Genomic DNA, 19,430 nt, shown 5'->3' with positions numbered 1-19,430 from the left:
CAAGCCTGAGCACATAGTTTTGTAGTGAAGCATAGGCGTCCAGCTAGTATATATTATATAACAATGTATTATAATGTTGTGAGGGGAACACAATTTTAAATCGTTGGAAAAGGTTTGATTTGATACACAGCTTATGAAATATTTTACATTGCACTGCATTGTATTTATTTTCACAAAAGATCAGCTCAAATTATCCTACTTCTGACATACCGGTACTATGCAAAGTTCTAGGTCTTCAGAAAAGGTGGAAGGAAAGAGTATGACCAGCAGCATAGATTCAGTTTCAGTAGCAATGAGTAGCACCATTGGAAGATTTGAAAGAACAGATTAGGGGTAGATTGTGGTGGAGAAAATCTATTTTTGTAATCACTAGGTGTCAACAACAATGTGATGGCACATAATCAAATAACTTGTGAGTACCATTTGTTTTATTTTACTGCCTTCGAATCAGTGTTGATCTTGGTGACTGCCTGGAGACGTCCCTGCAGCTTCCTTGGAAAACTACACTGCTATTGCTTGGTGGCTTTCTAATCAATTTCAGCAGCCCAATCTTAAGACTGTCGGAGTCACAAAACATGGGTGGAGGCTGCAGCTGATCATGGATTGCTTCCTTCCAAGTTTATTCCAACTTCTTGCTATTGCAGGATCTACAATTCAGTACATAGTTAGAACATTTCCCAACAGATGGCTCTTCCGCTTAAATACTTGAAGGAAAGAAGAAGCCACAACCTCCTCAAACAGCCTGTTCCACTGACATTTTCACCCACTAGTTTAGTAGTCCTTCTAAAGCAAATATTTCAATTTCCTTAATCTTCTGCATAGTAACCTTACTGCAATTGCATTTTCTATGGTCTTTTTGCCTTGGCTGAACACAGCCAACTCTTTCAATTGTTCCTCACCAAACCTGGTTTCTGAATCCTCATCCTACTGGTCATTCTTCTACAGAAGGACACACCAACAATTGTCTACAGCTCTCTGTCATTTTAATAACATGCAAAAGAGTATAATTATTTCATATAATCTGCACTAATGCCACCTAATGTTATATATTTTTTTAAATTGTGTAGAGAACTTACATGCTAGTTTATATTCAATATGGAATCCACCAGAACATTAAGTTCAGGGATTGGTTTGCTGACCTACCCTGTTTCTTCCAGGTTGAAATAGTTGGGAATTAGGATGGAAATCCCTCTTCCCTTCAGTAAATAGTGGTAGATACTCTTACTTTTCTGCAGGCTGAATCCTCATCTGAAAATCTGTGATTTTCATCTTTTTTCACATATACAGTTTGCAAGCTAAGTCATCTTCCTCATCTCATACCTGTGTCTGCTTGGGGGAAAAACAGGGATTGTACCTAAATCTAGGTATTTTCCCTTGGATTTCATCTTGCCATCTTTGTGTGTTCCAGCTTGTCAAGTTCCTTCTGAATCTCAAAAACTGGCATAATGTCAAGCTAAAATGTGTGCAAAGCTAACCATTATAGTTAATTTATGATTCTGTGTACTTTGCAAATCCAGTAATTGGGTTAATTCAGTAAAGTACAGTTCTTAGTATAATTCAGTTTACCATGTGCTGACTTTTGTGTAGACATAGCCTCTGTCTTCCCAAATGCTTGCTACTTTTCTAGCTCTGTGTTATTTGCACACCTGTTTAGCAACCACATACCGTATATACTCGAGTATAAGCCGAGTTTTTCAGCACGTTTTTGTGCTGGCGTCCTAAACTTATACTCAGTCTCTTCGGGAACCCGCACAGGAGGGGTACGAGCGGACTCCATGGGAGGGGCGGGAGGCGGGCCCGCCGAGGTCTCGCGGATTTGTCGCCCCAGGCCGGCCCCCATTCCCGTGTCTGGTGGGCGGACGGCGCAAACTTGGCGGACTGTGCATTGGCGGGAAGCCCTGGTGGTGCAGTGAGAGGGCTGGGCAGGGCCGCCAGCCTTCTCGGCTGAGGAGGAGGTTTCCCGACCGCGAGCTTCGCCGCCCGAGCCACCCAAAGGCCAGAAGAAAGGTCATTCCATCGGAGTAATGGGCGGCTCCTTCCTCTCCGCCTTACCCATGCTGTGCGAGCCCGGCTGGGCTGCAACCCCGCCACCGCCGCTCCTTCCTCAGCCTCCCGGGGCTCGCGCTCTAGCAGCCGCCAAGCTCAGGCGGACTCGGCAGCTCCCCATCAGCACTCGCGCGGCGCGATTCGGGCAGGAGGTCGGGCTCGCTCTGTGGCGGTGGCGCCGCTGCGCCGCCGCCACCACCGCCACGGAGCGAGCCCGACTCCTCCTGCCGAATCGCGCCGTGCAGTGCTGATGGGGAGCTGCGAGTCGGCCTGAGCTTGGCGGCTGCTGCGAGCAGGCTGAGGAAGGAGCGGCGGCGGCGGCGGTGCAGCCCAGCCGGCTCGCACAGCATGGGTAAGGCGGGAGAGGAAGGAGCCGCCCATTACTCGATGGAATGACCTTTCTTCTGGCCTTTGGGTGGCTCAGCGGCGGCGCAGAGCGCAGCGCCATCCCGCCCGCGACCCTCAAACTCACGTTCCGCTTTCTGGTAAATTGGAGTCGCCCCGGGTGAACAAACAATGCAGCAACTCAGAGCAAGGCGGCGGTTGGCCAAGCTCAACCAGCAGAAAAAAAGGTTCTCCCCGTGTCGTCATTGTTGCTAGGCAGATGTTCAGGCGCAGCGGAGAGAGAAGAGGAAAACCCTCCTCCCTCAGCCGAGAAGGACTGCACCGCCAGGGCTTCCCAGCGCCAATGCATAGCCTGGCGGGAGTTACTGCAGCTCACCCGGCTCCGCCCCAACTGGTGGTGTTGGGGCAGCAGCTGCGCTTTCTAGCAAAAGGTCGCTCGCCCAAAACTCCTCGCCTTCTCCTGGGAAGGGCTGGATGGCTAGCCGGAAGGGTTGAATAAGCAAGCCAACCTCCTCCTCCCTCCCTCCTCTCCCCAAGCGAAAGAGCGTTTTCCCGTTGGAGAGAGAGAGAGAAAGGAGGGCCGTTCCTCCTTCTTTCATTCTTTCTTCTCCTCCGTGCTTCAGAAGCTGGGCGTGTGTGCGCGCCTAGTCCCCTTCTGTTCCGTGGCGCTGGAAGAGAGAGAGAGAGAAAGGAGGGCCGTTCCTCCTTCTTTCATTCTTTCTTCTCCTCCGTGCTTCACCGTGCTGGGCGACCTGGAGCAGCTGCTCTTCAGCCAGATGCTCGGTGAGTCAGCCGTCCCCTTCCTTCCGTGGGGGTCTGCCTTGCTGGTGAAGGTTATTGGGGCTTTTGAGCAAGGGAGGAGGAACGCGAGCACCGCCTTTCGGCGCTGGCATTCCGGGATTTCCCTTTGTTTAGAGCTGGGAATCCTCCTTCCCCTTTGCACTCCTCCTCCCTCCTCTCTCTCTCTCTCTCTCACACACACACACACACACACAGACTTCTAAAGTCGATTGGCACAATGCTAAGCAAACACAGCAGTGGGTCAAGGGTGAAGGGCTAGGAACCTGGCAGGTGAAAGGTTGAGCGACATGAAGGCAAAGACCACAATTGTTTTAAGAAAGAAGCTTTAGCAGGAGGGGGATGGGAGGGTGTTTTAAGTTTTGGCAAACAGCCAGGCCAACTGTATTGGAGAAGGTCACACAACTGGCCTTAACATTTTAGCTGCTGTCTTTTTCCTCACACTTGGGTTTAATGATATTAGAGATCCTTATTGCCCTGCCAAAAAAAAAAAAAAAAGAGCCACCCCAACGTCTATGAAAATTAACCTTCTCTGCCAAGAGACACTGTGCAGGGTATTTTCACTATTGGTGTGCATACAGGCTTAGATTTGTGCTGGGTTCTTAGTGCTTAGAGCACTGACCTTCAGAGGCACCCTGGTCCCTTGGAAGCTAAAGGAGGACTCATTTTCATGCTTGCAGTTGTATTGTCAATTTCTGTGAGACAATGTTGTTGAAGTAACTCACTCACTCATTCATTCATTCATTCATTCATTCCTTGTGTGTCCAATCACACTTAGCCAATAAAAATTCTATTCTATTCTATTCTATTCATTCATTCATTCATTTTATTTTGTCAAATACATATTAAATAATTATATAAATATAAGCATGAATTGAATACATAAAAGGAATACAACTAAAGGGAACATTAGGACAGGGACGGTAGGCACGCTGGTGCTCTTATGCTCGCCTTACAGACCTCTTAGGAATGGGGTGAGGTCAATACTAGATAGTCTTTGGTTAAGGCTTTGGGGATTTTGGGAAGAGACCAGAGTCAGGTAGCACATTCCAGGCATTAACAACTCTGTTACTGAAGTCACATTTTCTGCAATCTAGATTGGAGAGGTTCACTTTTAAGTTTGAATCTATTGTGTTCTCGTGTATTGTTGTGGTTGAAGCTGAAGTAGTCATTGATAGGAAGTACATTGTAGCAGATAATTTTATGAGCTATGCTCAGGTCATACCAAAGGTGGCGTAGTTCTAAATTTTCTAAAGCTGGGAATCCTCCTTCCCCCTTTTGCACTTTTATTGTTTTTCGTTCAAATAAATATTCATGTTATTTTACTTGGCTCTATCTTTATTTTTTACATTGACCAGTAGCTGCCTCATTTCCCACCCTCGGCTTATACTCGAGTCAATAGTTTTTCCCAGTTTTTGTGGTAAAATTAGGTGCCTCGGCTTATATTCGGATCGGCTTATACTCGAGTATATACGGTATATCTACCGATTGAATATAAAAAATGAGACAAGGACAAAATCCTGCAATGGTCCCTCGAGCCCTTCCTCTAGGCTGATATTGTGCTATTTGTAAGCATTCCTATGTTCACACATCATGCTCAAGTTATTGTCTGCTTGGTAATGAATAAGCCACATTTGGCTGATTTCACCCAGTCTACTAAGCCAATACCACACTGCATAATATCTTGACATACTTTGTGAATTATCCCAATTGTAGATCATTCAATGAACCATTCTTAAACCAACAATCGGTTAGCACAATGTGTGAATTCAATCTCTATCACTGCTTAACCACCTGCTAATCCATCTAATAGTGGCAGTTAATTAAGACACAAACAGAGCATAAAGCAAATCTGCCTTTCCTTTCAACATCTGTTCCAGAGTATGCTGCCTCTGAATTACTTTAACGTGGTTAATATTGAAAGAAATATTCTCTGTGAATATTTGTGAATATTAAGTGAACCATGCTTTTCTCAATTAATTCAATTTTCTGTACTGGCAAACACCTCCAGCATTAACCACTTGGAATAGGTTTACATAGTAATAAGTTGAAGTAACAGGCGCTTAGCTACTCTGTGGTTTAATGCGTTATGTGGAGAAAGCCTAGGATTTTAAATTAACCAAAGGTCCTTAGATTTCCTTACTAATCTACTCTAAAGTCTTTATTTCCACTTTATTTTGTCCAGCCATGTCCTGAAAATACCAATCTCATCCCTTGCACATGACATTACTTTCATCTCAACCACCAGGAGTTGAGTTAGACAGTTAAAAAGAAACCCAGACATTTGGAAGATACAACTATCGATCTAAGATCAATAGACAAATCAATAGAACCAGATTAACTCCCAGAGAAAATCTTTTAAAAGACAAACCATGAAAATTGAACAAAGAGAACATTGCTTATTGTTAACTTACAACACACAATTCAAACCAGTCAAATACATTATTAATAAACTGCAGCCCATACTGGACAATGGCACTGACTACTGAGTGACAGATCGAGACTTGTATACTGACAAGCATCTGACCTGAAGCAGTTTTGCACAAGTAACAGGAAACAACAGGACAATGATGGTAACATGGGAAGCAGATCCCGCAATAAACCCAGATGTTTACACTGCCCCCATATTTACACCAACAACCCCATTAGAGGTCTCAAAAAGTACACAGACAAAATTAGAGATGCTTTCTCACATTTTTCCACTAATGGGATATGTGCCACATTCTTCAGCAATGAATTCTGGATTCTGTGAATGATAAATGGGATAAACTTTCCTCCTAAGGTAAGTTGGCTAATTGTAGTTAAGTTTGATAACCAGCTTAATGAAAGCCACTCAGTAAGTCTGCAATTAAAACAAATAAAAAACAAGTCAGTAGGAATTTCAGCAAACAAATAAAATTAATTGTTGAAAAATTGTATAAAACATGTGTTTTAAAGATTTTCGTTTTTTTTTTTTTTTTGTTTTAAAGCTAATGAACAGGCCTCTCAACTCTTCAGATCCCAAAGATCTGGGGCAGCAATAGCAGAGAACGATCAGTCTTGAGTCGCTGCCACATAAACTCACAGCAACTTTCAATACATCTGGAGGTTCCTATAGAAAGAGGCATCTTCTCCACCCTTAGTTTGGATCTTTGTTGTGTAGAAATAAACTGGTGGCCTATGTGGTGCCTGAACAGCGAATGTCACAATATACAAAACCTACCTGCCAAAATCTTGAACTTACTGAAGTTTGTGGACCAGACACTGCCCTCCCTTAGAATATATCATATTAACAGAGGCATTTCACCGCCTTCCATTGAGGACCTGTATACTGCACAAATCAAGAAGAGGGCCGTGAAAATATTTACAGATCCCTCACATCCAGGACATAAAACTGTTTCAACTCCTACCCTCAAAACGACGCTATAGAGCACTGCACACCAGAACAACTAGACACAAGAACAGTTTTATCCCGAAGGCCATTACTCTGCTAAACAAATAATTCCCTCAACACTGTCAAACTATTTACTAAATCTGCACTACTATTAATCTTCTCATCATTCCCATCACCAATCTCTTTCCACTTATGACTGTATGACTGTAACTTTGTTGCTGGCAATCCTCATGATTTATATTGATCTATTGACCATCATTTGTATTGTAAATGTTGTACCTTGATGAACATATCTTTTCTTTTATGTACACTGAGAGCATATGCACCAAGACAAATTCCTTGTGTGTCCAATCACACTTAGCCAATAAAAAATTCTATTCCTTTCTATTCTATTCTATTCTATTCTATTCTATTCTATTTCTAATAACCTCACAGATCAAAGTTGAACAAGGATCTAAAGAAAAAGCAGTAGAAAATACAGCTCCAAGCAACCTGCCTACATCCTAAAGTATCTAAACTGAAAGTGAACTGGTCTAACAATAAAAGAATGAGTAGAAACCGTCATAGTAGTCTGTACTGTACATCAAAGCTGGCATCCAGATTGACTTGAACATGAGAGATTTAATCTGAAAAACACTAATTGAAAGCAGAAACCTCTGAGGATGCCATAAAAGAATGCCTGGAGGAGGAGGTGTGGATCTAATTCAGCCCTTTCCTAGCATAAAACAACTCAACAGGCAGATGTAATACATGCAGAATCCCCCCAAAACCAAAACCCCACCATTGGCTTTCCTATGACTCTGGCTTTGCCCTTTCAAATTTGAGTTACTGTTCTTCCATCATTGCTTTAGCTATTTACTTTGCTGTTTCAGCTTCACTGTTCATCTGTATACCTTAGAAGCATTTTCGAAAGAGATCAAAGAGAACTCTCTGGAGAAATTGTGTTCACTGTCCTACTAAGCATTTTATTCCTAGTACCAAGCAGATCATAAAATCACTAGTGTAGTCATCCAAAACCCTTCCATAGTATCTTGGAATCCAGATGAATCCAATAATTGTTTCAGGTAGATCATCTTAATAAGTCCATTAGTCTGCAAAGATCAGATGGAGTGACTAAAGCAACTTGGTCAGGATAGTGCTTTGTCCATAATACAGATAGTCTTCGTTCAGCAACCAAAGTTACAATGCCGCTGAAAAAGAGACTTAGGAACAGTCCTTGAAATTGCAGCCATTGTAGCATCTCCCTGGTCATGGGATCACAATATGGATGCTTGGCACCCATTTTCAGATGGCAGTATCCCATGGCCACATGGTCACCATTAATGACATTGACAGCTGGCTTCTGAAAAGCAAAAGTCAATGGGGAAGCTGGCAGGAAGTCACTTGTCAAGATCACATGACATCACACTTACTGGTCCATGATATTTTGCATAACGATTACAGCTAGAACTTGATGAACTTATGTTATAAATTGACACAATCACATGACTCCATTTTACAACCATGTCACTTAAAGTTAGAATTGCTGGTCCTAATTGTAGTCAGTAAGTGAGGACTACCTGTAATTGGGAAACTTGAGGTGTCCCCAACCATGGAATACCTCTCTAATCAGAACACAATGACGTGAATCATGTCTTGGCCTTGCGATCAATTAGGATAGGCTCATACATGACATGGCTGCTATATGTTGAACCGTTCCTGAGGAACCAGTCCCAAGTAAATATTGAAATTCTCCAGCACCAAAAACCTAGAAGTCTCCAATGCTGAAACGGGTTCAGTTAATGTATCACAACTGCTAAAGTCACGTCACACTCAGTATGAATCACTTCCCTCCCAGGTATTGTCAAATTTTTGGCAGCCAACTGCAACCAAAAGCATGATATTTCCCAGTTTCCTTCAACAATATTTGTTAAAGAGGAGTGGACTAACACTACAAATATCTCAGCAGCTACATTGCTTTGATTTTAGAACTCAACTGACTGCTCGGTTTGCTGAAGCAGAGACTTAGATGGGGGTCATTGATTTTGGATTTAATAATCATAGCCTCTCTGTGAACTGGCAAGGACACCATCTTTTAGACCCTGGAGATTAAGAAATGGGAGGTGTCACTCTGTCAAGATAGATCAGACTAGGAATCCAATATCTTGTACGTCAGTACAGGTCCTCGACTTACAACCACAATTGAGCCCAAAATTTCTGTTGCTAAGCGAGACACTTGTTAAGTGAGCTTTGCTCCATTTTAGACTTTTCCTACCACAGCTGTTAAGTGAATCACTGCAGTTGTAGTAACATGGTTGTTAAGTGAAGTAGGTTTCTCCATTGACTTTGTTTGTCAGAGGGTCGCAAAAGGGAATCACATGATCCAGTGGGACATGTCAACTGTCATTAATATGAACCAGTTCCCAAGCATCTGAATTTTGATCACATGACCATGGGGATGTTGCAACAGTCGTAAGTGTGAAAAACTAAGTCATTTTTTTTATTGCTGTTGTAACTTTGAAGAATCACTAAATGAACTGTTGTAAGCCAAGCACTACTTGTACTATTTTATTGTACATTTATAGCAAAAGAATCTTGCAAATTTAAATGCACTTCCTGCCCTGCTTCCTTTTAACTTTGTGAGAAGTACAGAGAGCTTGTTCGAGACATTTAGTCAGATTACATTCCTGTGCTGTCTTGGTCATGAGTGTTCCTCCCATCCCTCAAGGCCATTCCTTCTTCCCTCTACAGAAGCTCCAAAGGTTTCCCAACCAGGCTATGACTCTCTCAGGCCCTGAACTTACCATTATAAATACCCTGATAAGGGGAAGATGGTTCTTATGAATCAGTCACACCACTTCCCAAGTGCTTTCCCCTGGCTACTTCTACTACAGGGCTCTCCAAACTTAGCAACTTGTAAGACTTGTAGATTTCAACTCCCAGAATTCCTCAGCCAGCATGGAATTCTAGGAATTGAAGTCCACAAGTCATCAAGTTGTGAAATTTGGAGACCTAGAGTAACCATCTGGGAAAATCTAGGTCCCATATCAGCCCACCTGCTTCCCACTCCTGCCAATTCTTTGTCCTTCAAGGAAAATTAGCTTACTTGGAAATACAGAAATCTATTTTATTTTGGATTCAACCTATAGGGGGGCAAAAACGAGGTTCTTGGAATGGCAGGAACTGTCTCTGAGGCTTGAGACATAACCAGACCAGAGAAAGGGAAGATTATTTGTTCAATTTATACAGCCGCCAATCCAAATACATATTTGTATTTGAGACACACACATACTGACACCCACACACACAAAATCAACAGTAAAATAGTAAAGATTGCAGATAATCTTTAACCTATGACCATGATCGATCCCAAAATTTCTGTTGCTAAGTGAGACAATTTTTAAATGAGTTTTGCTCCATTTTATCACCTTTCTTGACACAGTTGTTAAGTGAATCACTGCAGTTGTTAAGTTAGTAACACGGTTGTTAAGTGACTCTGGCTTCCCCATTGACTTTGCTTGTCAGAAGATGGCAAAAGGTAATCACATGACTCCAGAATACTGCAACCATTGTAAGTCTGAACTAGTTGCCAAGCATCTGAATTTTGTTCACGTGACCACGGGGATGCTGCGACAGTTGTAAGTGGGAAAAAGGTCATGTCACTTTTTTCAGTGCCATTGTAACTACTAACGGTCACTAAATGAATGGCTGTAAATCAAGGACTACCTGTATTCTAATCCCCCTTCCCTTGTAAAGGCCCAGCAGGCTGTTAACACTAAAATTTCTATTCTCAGTTACTAGAAACATGAAAATCATGCAATTATTGAATTGGGATAAGTTGTCCATCTTTAAAAGCTCCAACGATGGAAAACCCACAGCTTCTAGAATAGAATAGAATAGAATTTTTTATTGGCGAAGTGTGATTGGACACACAAGGAATTTGTCTTGGTGCATACACTCTCAGTGTACATAAAAGAAAAGATATGTTCATCAAGAACCATAAGGTACAACACTTAATGATAGTCATAGGGTACAAATAAGCTATCAGGAAACAATCAATATAAATCGTAAGGATACAAGCAACGAAGTTACAGTCATAAGTGGAAGGAGATGGGTGATGGGAACAATAAGAAGATTAATAGTAATCAGACTTAATAACTAATTTGTGTTGAGGGAATTATTTGTTCAGCAGAGTGATGGCGTTTGGGAAGAAACTGTTCTTGTATCTAGTTGTTCTGGTGTGCAGTGCTCTAGAGCAGGGGTCTCCAACCTTGGCAACTTTAAGACTTGTGGACTTCAACTCCCAGAAGCAAAGCTGGTTGAGGAATTGGAGACACCTGCTCTAGAGCATCATTTTGAGGGTAGGAGTTGAAACAGTTTATGTCCAGGATGTGAGGAGGTCTGTAAATATTTTCACAGCCCTCTTTTTGACTTGTTCAGTATACAAGTCCTCAATGGAAGGCAGGTTGGTAGCAATTGTTTTTCCTGCACTTCTAACTATCCTCTGAGATACAATCCAGGTTCCATAGGTGCAGCCCCTGCCTCCTCCCCTACATATGAGGCAGAAGAAGCAGGGTCCAAGGGCTGAGATAATAGTGTGTTGCAATTCAAACTCTATTGCTATTTTCACAATGATTTGCATTCAAGTATCTCAGGAAACGGGCTTTTTTCATTGTCATATACTGGTCAGTTGAGGATGATTCTGCCCCCACATACTTGGATAAACTGGCCAAATACTAAAGGGATAGTGTGTGTGTGTATGTGTGTGTGTGTGTGCATATACCACACGCGCCTCGCACACACCCAGACAGACAAACAAAGGAATTCATCCACTCAGCATCAAAGCAGGAAGACTGTTAGGAATCCTTATCTTATCACCCACCAGCAGCCTTGGGAACAAAGCCTGAAGTACTCAGTGCTCTTACCTTTCACCAGATTAAAAAAAAAAAAAAAAACCTCTGGTGACTGAGTTTCAATCTGCAATAGACGTCCCATTTCTTATACAGGCTGAATGTCATAATAGCCCTATTTTGTATTTCTTTTAAAGCTTTATCCAGGCCAACCAAACTAGATGAGGCTGGTACGAAAGCTGTCTTAGTCTCTTACAACAAGGAAAGAAAGCACAGCAAGGAAAGAAAAGATTAAAATATTTTAAAAGCTTTTTTTTTTTTGTGGTCTTTGAAATGTCCTAATAAAAGTTTTGTCCTAAAGTGGATTTGATAACTTTTATTGTCACTTTTCTATAGCACAATGGCACACATTAAAATGAAATTCTGACACCTGCTCTCAAAAAATATATACACACCCCCCATACACGTATGCTGTGTGTGTATATATACACTGGAGTGTGTGTGTATGTGTGTACACACTCGCGTGTCTGTGCGCACGCACACATTTTATTAAGGAATATGTCATTTATTATAAGTTATTTTAATTACGCAAACATAAAAAATATAATACATATTATGAGTTATATTTGGAGTTTTATTTTTAAATGCAGTAATAATATTGATCTGCAAGCTTGGAAGGTGATCCAAAATTGAATGCGATTTATTTCAAAATAACTAATGTTTCTGGATATGACCATAAGAACGGAGTTCAAGACAATTCTTGTTACAAAGGTGCTATAAAACAAAGCATATAATATGAAAGCTTGCACATCCAGGCCATTTTCAAATAAAAAAGAATCAAAAGAGTGTCTCCATTAGAACAGACCTGTTGAGCTAGCTAGACCGGCTCATTAACTTCACCCCTGAATCACACCTTGCCCACTTTGCTGAGCTAGACAGTACTTTGCGGCAAAAGCCAACATTAAATTAGTTCATACAGTCTCATAAATCATAACATGAAAACCGCAATGTGTTAGGTTCACCCATGCAATTCAAAACAAAACCGCAATTCTGGTATAGCAACATGTATGAACCAGTCAGTAGACTAGAGCAGGGGTCTCCAACCTTGGCAACTTTAAGCCTGGCGGACTTCAACTCCCAGAATACCTCCCAGAATGCTTTGCTGACTGGGGCATTCTGGGAGTTGAAGTCCTCCAAGCTTAAAGTTGCCAAGGTTGGAGACCCCTGGACCAGGGGTGAAATCCAGCAGGTTCTGACAGGTTCTGGAGAACCGGTAGCGGAAATTTTGAGTAATTTGGAGAACCAGCAAATATCAACTCTGGCTGGCCCCAGAGTGGGGTGGGAATGGAGATTTTGCAGTGTCCTTCCCCTGCCACGCCCACCAAGCCACACCACACCCACCAAGCCACATCCACAGAACTGGTAGTAAAAAAATTTAGATTTCGCCACTGCCCTGGACTAGAATGTAGTTTCACCCATCACACTAAGAAGCCCCGGGTTTTGTTTACCATTATTTATTTACTGAATAAGCTAATATCGCCTTACACTCAACCGTAAGCTATGCTATATAAACCTAACAGCTGGTTTTGCACCATGTTTCTGTTGAGCTGTGGGTGAATCTGTTCTGGAGGGTCCTCTAGAAATTCTGGGATTTTATGCCCCTCCATCGATTTTGAGGGAGCGCTGCTTCACCTCAGTTCATTTATAAAAAATAAAATAAAACAAATGCCAATATACTATAATCCAGGGGTCTCCAGCCTTGGCAACTTTAAACCTGGAGGACTTCAACTCCCAGAATTCCCCAGCCAGCTTTGTTAGATGTTAGGGGGAATTCTGGGAGTTGAAGTCCTCCAGGCTTAAAGTTGCCACGGTTGGAGACCCCTGCAAGTATAAACCTATAGCGCTTGCAAGCGGTCTGACAATCGCGCGGGCGGATTCAATGAGGCCGCATCGCCTCAGCGAAGCTCTTACCGCCAAAGCGCCTTCCCGCTTTCAGAAGGGAGCGCCGCCGAGGGGGCGAAGCAGATGTTTTCCAGCTGGCTCCGCCCAGCCGGTGCTTGACGGGCAGGACCTCACGATCTCGCCACCTCCCTCCCTCCCTCCTCCCCCCCCCGCCGCCGGCCCCGCTCCCCGCTGGTATGCGAAGGGAGGGCGATGGAATGACGCCGAGTCTGGGTCACGTGGGGCGTGTGGAATGCTAACAATGTAGCGAATGTCCCAACTGTGTCCCGCGGCCGCCGCATTTGGAGCCCGAGAGGGGGGAAGAGAAGAATGGAGAAAGAGCCGCGCGCCCGAGGCGGACGCCGCCGCTGCCGCCGCAGCCACGGGAGGGGAGTCGCGGAAGCTGCCCCCAGACTTTCCATTGGGCATTAAGGGGGAAAGAAGGGGGGTGAGTACGGGAAACCCCGTTCCTGCTTAGTGCAAGGGCTGCGGAGGGGTGGGGCCAGGGTTTCCCCGGGGTGGGTGGGGGGGCGCGGGCAGGCTGGTCCCCCTCCCTCTTTCTTTGCTCCTTTGCAGCTTTTCTGCCGTCCTTCTTTTAAAGACCAAGGTGGGCACCGTTCTGGAATGGGAAAGCGGTGGGGGTGGCATTTGGCCCCGGGAGCTTCTTCGGCTCTGGTGCAAAAATTATTCTTAATTGCTTCGGGCGGGCAGGAGAGTCGGGGAGCCGGCAAAGGCAGCCGTGCCTTCTTGGAAGTTGGAAGCGGTTCAGAAAAGCAGAGTTGGTCCCATGCCGCGGAGGAGGGGAGCCCTGACCGAGGAGCGGAAGACGGAGTGGCGGGGTGTCGTGGGCTGGAACGGCCGGGAAGACAGGGATACTGTGTAAGGCTTGGCAGGGGAAGGGACGGGACTCCGGGGTAAGGAGGCAGAAGAGCTGCATGGGCCAGCCTTCTTCAATTGGCGGGACTGGTCAGCCTTGGAGGCCCCTGCTTGGGGCCAAACCCACCCATTGCCACTGAGGCTGAATGAAGTCCGCTCAAGCCCGCCGCCAAATCCGGACGCGGAAAATCGCCCAGCGGTTTTGGAAGGCGGATCTTTGGCCCGCTGAATTGGCTGGTCTCACTAGGCGAAAGTTGGGATATATATTATTCTCTGTCCTGGGCTAAGTGGGGGGGTGGTGGAAATTGTTGCCGACCAGAAGAGCCCTTTTGCCTGTTTTTGTGGCCAAGAGAAAGCCAAACTATTCGCCTGCCTTTCGCCTTGCCAGGAGCTTTAGCTGAGAACGCGGGACGGACGGCATCCCCCCGGGGCCGTGCAGCCGGTCTTGGAAGGCGCTGCGTGCAGCCCGATCTCGCCTGGGGAGCGTTTTGGATGTTCGGGGAGCGCGTTTGTTTTCGTCTCGTGAGAATGTCTAGACGGGTGTGCCGCGGGGAAACGAGCGTTTACACGCGAGCGAAAAAGTGCAGGGTTTAGTGGCGTGATGCGTAGCGGGACCCGTGGAGCGTTTGAACCGGCAACGTTGACCAAAGCTGCTTGGGAGGTGTTTACTCCTACAGCGGACCTTTTCTGAGCCCGCCGTAATGTATAGGAGGTCCGGTCCTTTCCGAGCGTAACATGGCGGAATCTGAACAGTCTTGGGGAAGTTTATTTCGGATTAAAAATGCGGAGTACGAGAGAGAGGCTCTATGATTTTACTTCTATGTGCCAGGAAGGGGTCCAAAGGTGGAACTCCACCGCCCGATCCTATACAGCGCAACCTTTCTGAGATTGTGTGTGTGTGTGTGTGTGTGTTTCTTTTTTTTTAAACAAAAGAAACAGACGCCAAAAGGACTGTGCGAAAGTCTTGCAACTCTTGCGGACAGGAGTGGCCGAGGGACCTTCGCTCATTCGCCAAAGAAGCGTCGCTCCTCTTGAGGGCTGCATCCTCTCCGGGGCTTTTGCGCCCTTCCAGGAGAGATCTTAGTTTGAAGGATCGGGCCCAAAGGGTTTGGGTGCCTGGCCTTTACCGAGCCCTCCCTGGGCCGGAGCGGGTTCTCCCTCTGACCGTGCTGGAGGCCTCTCGTTGCTCCCACCGGAAGAGCCGCAGCCAACGCCGAATAAACTTTCCAGTTTTAGTCAGTCAGGCCCGCGCTCCGCTGAGGGAAGCTGCGCCTTATTCCGCTCTGTCCTTAACTTTCCGTCGGAGGAGCCGGCGCCGCCGCCTCTTCCCTGGGCTTGGCTTGGTTTCTGAGGTCGATGGGAGTTAGCATGAGGAATGGGCAGGACAGTCCCGGCACTTCTGCCTTGAGGACCGCCGCCTCTTGCTGATATTTCCTGGATAGGACTCTGGCCGAAGGTTGAGAAAGATGGTTGGGGGGGGGAATGAGCCACGGTTATAAATGGATTTTTTCATTTATTGCCTCTTCTGTGTCATATGTTTCATAGAATCATAGTGTTGAAAGGGACCTTGGAGGTCTTCTAGTCCAACCCTTGCCCTGGGCAGGAATCTTTGTTGCACCCAGACAAACGACTTTTAAAACCTCCAGACACCACTCTAGAAGAGAGGCTGTTCCCCTGCTTAATAATTCCCATAGTCATGAAATTTCTTCTTATTTCAAATTTGGATCTGTGTCTGCCCACAAGCTGTTATCCTATCCTATCCTATCCTATCCTATCCTATCCTGCCCATTAGTAGTTATCCCATTTTCAGGTGCTCTGGAGAATAAATGTGCACCCTCCGATTTGTGACAGTCTGTCATGTATTTAAAGAGTGCTATCAAATGTCCCTGAGCCTGCTCTTTTTAGGCTAAAGGCATCCAGTTTATTTCACCAATCTTCATAGGATTTAGTCATCAAACCCATCAGTGACTTTGTCTCTCCTTCCAGTTTCTCATCATCCTTGTATTGTGGCAACTGGAACTGAACATGGTGTTCCAGATGTGGTTTGATGGGTGCAGCCTAGAGAAAAACTATTGCTGCACATTTATTTATTTGCTTACAGATTTATATAGCCATCCAAATCACACGTGGTGGTTTCAGCCAGCTTACAACATTAAAACAATTCAAAGCATAAAACCTATACAACCCCTCATTTCCCTCCCTAGTGACAACAAATACAATCATATCAACCACTTGGTTTTCTGTATCAGCCTAGGGTCCCCAGGCTCACAGGTAGTACCATATCTTTAGTGCTTCCCAGAAAAATAATAAGGTGCAGGTGAGGGCAGTCTTATTTCCGGGGGAATGTACTCCATAGGGAGGACACTACTATTGAGAAGGCCCTTCTGATTGTCCCACCAATTGTATTTCCCTAATAGATGGGACCCGCAACATGCCAGGCCTTCCCGTCCCAGCGAGTCAGGTTGATGTGTCTGAGGAGAGGTGCTAACCTGGCCCCAATCATATGGATGTTAAAGGTGATAACCAGCATCTTGAATTGCACCAGAAGCAAATCGGCAACCAATGCTGCTTCTACAAAAGAAGTGACATATGCACCAATCTAGACTTGCACAAAACTCTGCAGGATGCTGTATTTTGAACCAGCTGAAGCATCTGGATACTCTTCAGGGACTGCCCCATGTAGACCACATTACTATAGTCCAAATGGGAGGTGACTAGGACATGTGTGACTGAGAAGGACATACTGGTTCAGTAGAAACATAACTGGCAAACAACTTGCACTTGTGCAGAGGACCTCCTGGCCATGACTGCTTCCTGCTCCTCAAGCAGGAGTTGTGACTCCAGGAAATGCCTAGATTACAGACTGCATCTATTTGCCGCAGTGCAGCCCCATCTATAACCAGAGATGGGATTCCTCCAGAGCCAAGGAGCCCCAAACCCAAAGCCTCTTTGTCTTGCCAACATTCAGGTTTAGCCTGTTGCTCCTCAACAGCCTCATGGCACAGAGGGAAGGTGGTTGCAACATCACATAACTGACCATGGGCAGCGATGTACAACTGAGTATCATCAGCCTACTGGCAATATCTCACTCCCCATTGTGATGGATCATCTCCCAAAGCAGTTTCATTTAAAAGTTAAACAGGAGCAGAGATAGCCCTTGTGGCTTTATACCTCTATCGATAGAGCCTGAGATTGCTCTGGCTACATGGGCAGCTATAGGAGAACCTTACATCTTTTGATATGCAGCTGCATTTTGTTGGATAGGGCACAGTGTTGAAGTTTCTCAAAATCCTTTCGAAACACGCAGTCTGGTTTTAGTGATACTGTTAACAACCTGACCAAACTTGGTGTCATCTGCGGATTTGTTGAGCATCCTTTTGCCTAACTTATTGATAAAAATGAGGAGCACTGGGCCCAGAAAAGAATCTCTTGCATAACTTTCTCCATGTTTGATTCCTGTAGACATTTCTACATGTGATGCTAAACCTATTATATTCCATATTAAGTTGAAGTCTATATTGTTAGAAATATGACTTTTTTTTGTTCCCCTAACAAAGGGGGAGGAATTCTTTTGCAGTTTGATAAATAGTAGCAGTGATATCAAAGAAAAGTTATTTTCTTTGACCCTATTGGACAGAAATATGGGACTGGTAGGACATAATTGATAGCTTTGATAAGCGAGGATGCTAATTTTGACATTTATAAATACTAGTTTCCTGTTCTTCGGGGATTAAGAATTTTCTAGTTTCATATATTCCCTCAATGATATTTAAAGAGTGTCCTGAGTGAAGTTAGGATTTTTTTTGAGAATTCAACCTTCCCTGGTGACTTTTATTGAGAGTATTTAGATCAGATTTTTCAATTACTTATTTTTTTAAAAAATGCTCATTTTATATATTAAGGCCTTTTATAGTCAGCAGTTCCGTTTTATCACACCCAGGCAAGTAGCTGATGAATCTTTCCTATGAAAACTAATGTTACAAAAATGTTTTTAGCAACAAAATAAGTTTTCTTTTTTTGTCTGCTGCATTAAGCTGATTTTAATTCCAGAAATGAAAGTTCAGTGTTGACAATAATTGTTCCTTGAAAATTTAGGCCAACAAAACTGACCAAGGTTAAGAAATATGCCAGTTCCAAAAAACTAATTTATGATAGGTTTCTTTATCTATAGCTTCAACCAGTTAAGAGTAATAGTGACTCTCAACATACAACATATAGAATTTGTTTTCATTAGTTTCTTATTCATATTAGTAAGAAGCATACACAATAATAAAATAATTTACTTTTCACAGATTGCCAATGGAATTCCAGGAAGACTATTTTAATGCTGATAGCTTTATTTCACTGGAAACTAGAATTGAAATATTCCCAAAGCAATCTGCCACAGAAAAAAATATTATGCAGTCAGAAATTTAACAACTCAGTACAGTAATATAATATGCAAAGAGCATTTAGGGTCTTCTTTACCAATCTAGGTAATATGCCCTCTTTTAAAACAGGAAACTTTATACATAGTCCCCTACCTGATGTTTCTCACCTTGCCCTTCCATGACACCCCCCTCCACAAGCCCTGTGCTACACAGTTCTGCAATCTGCATTTGCAAATTTGCCAAATCAGTTTAATGGCACTCTAATTACTGCTATATTACATTCATTTGTGTGTTTGACATATGGAGAGAACAGAACATTGCACAAATCTCTTGGCACCTTGGAAGGAAAAAAACCCTAAGTAATAGCCCAGCTGTCCCAATGTGTCCTTAATACAGACAAACTACTGCAATATCTTGGGTGCAAACCATTCTCACATGTCCCTAAAGACATGACTTTTGGTCCAGCATAAACTGTCCGCAGAAAGAAAAATCTCATCTCTTGGAAGCATCACTCATAGAGCAAAGTATGCAAAAGGACACAACACATAGCACAGACAAGCCCACACAAATCAAAGGCATCTGGAAGGCAGGAAGATGTCTACCTCTGCTGCAGACTCTAAAAGTGTGGGTCAGTCATATAGGACACACAGCTCTGCCTAATTCCCACTCTTCAGCATCTGCTGTTTTAAGTCATTGTCTTTGATGAAGAATTAGGTCTTTCCTGCAGCATACAAAGTAAGATTCCTTACCTCTAGTGGAAATTGTGATAAGGAGCTTTATGAAATTCATTTAATGTCAGATATGGCTTTCTATATTCTACTGAGAGAATCCTTAGTAAATTACAATAAGGTG

General features: G+C 43.9%; 1 protein-coding gene and 1 long non-coding RNA gene across 2 annotated transcripts in view; one reads left to right on the top strand and one right to left on the bottom strand.

Annotated features, from left to right (window-relative positions):
- LOC131200027 (uncharacterized) overlaps positions 1-13,462 on the bottom strand; it is a 28,113-nt gene extending 14,651 nt beyond the window's left edge. The window contains exon 1 of the long non-coding RNA XR_009155481.1: positions 13,363-13,462. This is a non-coding gene — a long non-coding RNA (uncharacterized LOC131200027). The remainder of the gene's footprint in view (positions 1-13,362) is intronic.
- Positions 13,463-13,577: 115 nt separating this feature from the next.
- Positions 13,578-19,430, top strand: part of LATS2 (large tumor suppressor kinase 2) — a 61,083-nt gene continuing 55,230 nt past the window's right edge. The window contains exon 1 of the mRNA XM_058185176.1: positions 13,578-13,780. The gene's annotated coding sequence lies outside the window, so the exon portion shown is untranslated. The remainder of the gene's footprint in view (positions 13,781-19,430) is intronic.

Source organism: Ahaetulla prasina, chromosome 5 (genome assembly GCF_028640845.1).
Source record: "Ahaetulla prasina isolate Xishuangbanna chromosome 5, ASM2864084v1, whole genome shotgun sequence".
NCBI lineage: Eukaryota > Metazoa > Chordata > Lepidosauria > Squamata > Colubridae > Ahaetulla > Ahaetulla prasina.
Note: the sequence above shows the minus strand (reverse complement) of the source record. Positions and strands in the feature narration are given on the sequence as shown.